Source organism: Sceloporus occidentalis, unplaced genomic scaffold, assembly GCF_023333645.1.
Source record: "Sceloporus occidentalis isolate IW3139 unplaced genomic scaffold, rSceOcc1.0.p SCAF_20, whole genome shotgun sequence".
NCBI classification, from domain to species: Eukaryota; Metazoa; Chordata; class Lepidosauria; order Squamata; family Phrynosomatidae; genus Sceloporus; species Sceloporus occidentalis.
The window spans coordinates 183,176-188,529 of NW_028317000.1; positions in this window are offsets into that span (position 1 = coordinate 183,176).

The window sequence follows — 5,354 nt, forward strand, 5'->3', positions numbered from 1 at the left end:
GGGTTCTCTTGGCAAGATTTGGTCAGGAGGGGTTGCCTTTGCCTTCCTCTGAGGCTAAGAGAGTGTGACTTGCCCAACACAATCTCAGACCGAGTTATTTCTGCATTGTGGATGGAGCCCTAGAGAATTATTTGTTACAGGTATTTCGGCTGCATCCGCATGGCAGAGATGCTTCGTTGCTCAGTGGGTTTCCATGGCAGAGCAGTGATTCAGACTCTTATAATCCAATGATCAGACCACTGTATAATTTATTATTTTATTTATGTATTGTATTTACACCCCACTCGCAATGCTCTCAGAGCAGTTTACAAATTGGTAATCAGACAATTCTTTGCCCTCAGGCTTACAATCTAAAGATGCGACACACAAGGAAAGGGGTTGCCACTGAAAGAGAGGATTAAGCCCAGCAGAAACCACACCACACTGGCTCTCTCCTGCAAGGTAGACATGTATGTATGTTTTAGAGAGAGAGAGAAGCAATAAAATTCAAAAATAAAAAATGAGTAAAAAATGTCAGTTTCTGCCTTCTTTGGTTGCTGTAGCCAAGGGTCTGACTAGGGAAATTTTATTATGACTGTTATTAGCTCAAATATTACAAGAGGGACCGGCTACGATGACCCTACGGAATCGCCCTCCCGTTATTTATACCAAGAGACCAGGAAATTCCAATAAATGGAGCTGAGACAGATTTAATAACTAGATGTCTAGTTTAGGGGGAAACACATTCAATGAACACACATACACACATACATTCAAGGCTCAGGAAAATCAGGGATGAGCTTGGAAAAATATTTCAGGCTTCACTAGGGTGATACGTACCAGAATGTAGACTCCCTCCGGGAATCTAATGGGATGTGGGATCGTGGGACAAGTCTGCTCTGCAGTGTGGGTTGAAGCAGAAATGCCGGTGACCAGAATGGAGGTCTGACTGACGTGGAGTATGTAGACCTTTCAAAATGGTGTGCCAACTAGCCAAAGTCTAAATCAAAGCATCCCCGACAGATGTCCATACAGCCTCTGTTTAAAGACCTCTAAGGAAGGAGACTCTACTGCACTCCAAGGGAGTGCATTCCACCACCAAACAGCTCTTACTGCCGGAAAGCTCCTCCTAATGTTAAGGTGGAATCTCTGTTCCTGGAGCTTGCATCCATTGTTCCGGGTCCTAGTCTCTGGAGCAGCGGAAAATAAGCTTGCTCCCTCCTCAATATGACATCCCTTCAAGTATTTAAACAGGGCTATCATATCACCTTTTAACCGTCTCTTCTCCAGATTAAAAATCCCCAGCTCCCTAAGTCATTCCTCGTAGGGCATGGCTTCCAGACCCTTCACTATTTTAGTCGCCCTCCTTTGGACACGCTTCAGCTTCTCAATGTCCTTCTTGAACTGGACACAGTATTCCAGGTGGGGCCTGACCAAAGCAGAATAGAGTGGCACTATTACGTCCCTTGATCTATACACTAAACTTCTATTGATGCAGCCTAGAATCGCATTGGCCTTTTTAGCTGCTGCATAACACTGTTGACAGCTTTGTGGATAGTACAACACAGTGTGCTCTCTGCGGTGATATAGAATGGTGTTGAAACAATGGATTGGATTCAGATTCACCCATAAACATAGAAATAGGCCCATTGAAATTAATGACTTACATTAGACATAAATCAGTGTGATAACTGTTGTTGGAAATGAATCCCCATATATTTTAAGGCTTCATAATTTGAAACTGTGGTATGGTGTGTAAAATACATTTTAATACCAATTTTGTTCACATGAGACGTTACACAATTTCTCTTTGCAGTGCAGCATTTGGAGGCCAGGATAGCAGTCTAAATTGGCCAAATAGTGAGTAGAAATAATGCTGTGTTACCAAGTTTGGATTTATATAAATTTTGGGTGCCAAGCGATCAAAAATCATGACCCCTGGCTGACCCCATCGCAGCCGCCATTATCCCAAAAGCGAGCTGACCGTGTAGCCAGACAAGCCTAGCAAGGCATGGCTAAAGCAGAAAGGTAGATTTAAACCTTTAAAACCAGTTCTGGGAGTTGCCATTGTCACAGGCAACCTAAATGAGGACAAAGGAAATTTGCCTCACCTATTGATGGTATTAAGTACCCAGCCATCTAGATAATAGTCTTCTCCCAAAAGAAGTGGCAGACCCTTTTGTGTATCCATTGTTCAGCTTTAGTCTTAGTCAATAGATAGCCATTAAGACCTTTGTTCCGCAGGTAGCTATAGCCTGAGGATATGCTTCGCAGTATAAATAAGACCCAGATTCCAGCCCTTCTTTGGGCTTGTGAGCTACAGTTCCAAACCTGAAACTCTGTTGAGCAACTGCTCCGGAGCTCTCTTGGGCACTGCGCCCTGCTGAAATCACTTGGGCAAGCCAAAGCCCACTGTCTCTTTCGGGCCTCTTGTTAGCTTAGCCCACTGGAACTTAGCTCCCAGCCACTGCGGTTGCCGCCTGCTTTCCGTTCCCTGCGGCCATGTCCACCTTCCAACATCCCTCACATCCGTCACTTGGAGAAGACTCCTAAGGTAAATATTTCAACGGTGCCTCTATCCTTTACCCCAAACTCTTCCCCTCCCCTGCTTCAGCATTGAATGTGTGTGTGTGTGTGTGATCCCTTTTGTTGTGTGGCTTTAATAAATGTTTATGTTTTTATTGCAACTCATTGGCACTGGAGTCTCTGTTTCTTGGGGTTGGACTAGATGACCTCTGGTATACACACAGGGACAAGGATCCGCTGCGTGCGTTGTTAGGACACGCCTCTTGTAAAATTGAGCTAATTAAATTCCCCTGAATCGATCCTTCCTAACAGCTGTATCATAGCTTTGTGTGGGTTTTTCAGGCTATGTGGCCATGTTCTAGAAGAGTTTATTCCTGACATTTCGCCAGCATCTGTGGCTGGCATCTTCAGAGAGTGGACCTTTTTCTGAAGATGCCCGCCACAGAGGCTGGTGAAACGTCAGGAATAAACTCTTCTAGAACATGGCCACATAGCCCCAAAAACCCACGAAAAAAACAACTTATGGATTCCCATGAAAGCCTTTGATTTCACAATGTTGTATCACTAAAAAAAGTCCAAGGTGGGCTGAAGTAGGAGGAATGTCCACAGTGTCCACAGTCCCCTCCACGGTTGTCAACCCCTGCACAACTGGGACTATAGAGGGCAGGGAGTGAACACAAGATGGTTAAAATCTTTTGACCATATGTTGCCTATAGCAAAGAACCTTGGGCCTTAGCGCTGTCTGATCCTATTAAACCAGAGAATGAACCTGGCAGTTCTTGCTTATAAAGCATGCAGATCTCCACATGCTTTAGATATTTTATGTCTCCTGCTGTTCAACACAGTGTTATCTGGTGATGGCAGGAATAGAACCCTGTACTACTGAGTTATGCCCTCCCTTCTGCTTTGTTGATGACCTATGGGAAACACTCAGGGTTACTCCTGAATGAGTTCGCTTATAGATCTCTGCACAAAGACTCCAGAGGCTTTTCACATTAGCAAAAGGTTGGCTTCACCCAGTGCAGTAACCCCCCTCGTCGACCCCCTCTTAAACCATACCATACAGAATTCTTTGTAATGTTTTTTGTACTAATGTTACTCATGAATTATAATTCCCATACACCAGTGGTTTTCAAATGGTGGAGCAGGATCCCAGGGACGGGAGGGGGCACAAGAGTTGCTCAAGAGGGGCATGAGACTTAAAGGCTCTGATCCTTCCTCTTCCTCTTCCCAGACTTTTCTATGTGTAAAATTTATACATGCTTTGAGCTGGCTATTGAATTTATTTCAATATTTGCATGAAGTTATTTCCTTATAAATTATTAAAATATGAATATATATGAATGTGCAAATGAAAATAGGCACACTAAATAAAATATATTTTTGTTCATCAACTACATTGACTGTGTGGGGGCACAATGTCTGCATGTCGATGTAAAGGGGGAGTCCCAAGGGTAAAACATCTGAGTACCACTGCCCTATATCAGTGAATGTACTAGCAATAGTTGTGACATAAACAACTAGCAAAATTAAAATGATACTTTTAAATTACAATATCATACGCACAGACTGAATGTATGTATGCGTACATAGTTTTATGTGGTTGAATTGGAAGTTTGGTTTGTGGTGTTTTTAAAGAAAATTTGAAGAGTGTATATATATATATATATATATATATATATATATATAGTGCAATGAAAATTTTTTAATTAATTTTAAAATTAAAATTAAAAAATAGGATTTTTCTGCCTGCTCTCACTAAACTGCACCCAACTCAGCCCACTGTCAGCATGTTTAATGGGCAGAGACAAATGCCAGGGCTCATTTTGTCAAAAGTTTGGGGAGCAGTGGTGTCACACAACACACCTTGCTTACAGTGTCACCTGGAATGACCTGAACCCCACGCATCACACCTCTAGTATCTCCTCTGCGTATTACAACATTAAGGCTGCAGCAGTACAAACTGCTTTGAAATAAAGAGCATTGTGATTCAGAACCCTGTGTATTTGTGTGCACTTTTGAAAACAGTCCCTGAAATGATTTATCTTAAAGTTCTGAATTGAATGGTTATCAACACAGGGACTCTTTTCTCCAACAGATAAAAAGTTCAGACTAATGCTATATGAATGCTGTGTCAAACAGCAATTTCATTATGCTGAATGATGTTTTTTTTATTATTGATTAAATCCACCACAAAGCATTATTTTGCGGTTTTGAAGGCACAACGTACACAAAGTATATATCCCTATATTCTTTTAAATGCAGATTAGTCACCCACAAAGTGGATATACGGTATGAGAAATATTATTATTGTACAGTATTTGCTTCCTGCCTCCCCTTCAAGATTTGCTCTGCATGGGAATGCAAGAAATCCCTTTATATTTGGCCAAAGCTGCATTGCTGTGCCTTTCTCCCTTAACCAGAAACATGATTTCCAAAAGGGTTTTTGAAGCCAAGAGATAAAACATCGCTTTGCCTCTGCACATGCAGTTAACTCCTTAGCATAGGTTGCTTACAGCCTCAGGGATTTTGAGTACATAAACATGGAGATGCAAATGCCCTCCATGGCTTTTGTTCCCTTTCAGCTAATGGGAAGACCCCTTTGCAGTACAGTTTGCAACTTGCTTTTCCAGCCATGTTTAAGATAGAAAAATACACCTGTTTTATGCTGCAACTTCTTTCCCACAGTTAGTTTCAAAAGTGCTACAAGACACCTTGCGTGTCATTATAACTGTGTTAGGCTGATCCACACTGCAGAAATAATTGGTTTGACACCACTTTACGTGCCATGGCTCAATGCTATGGAATTCTGGGAATTGTAGTTGTGGCACCAGAGCATTTTTATTGGA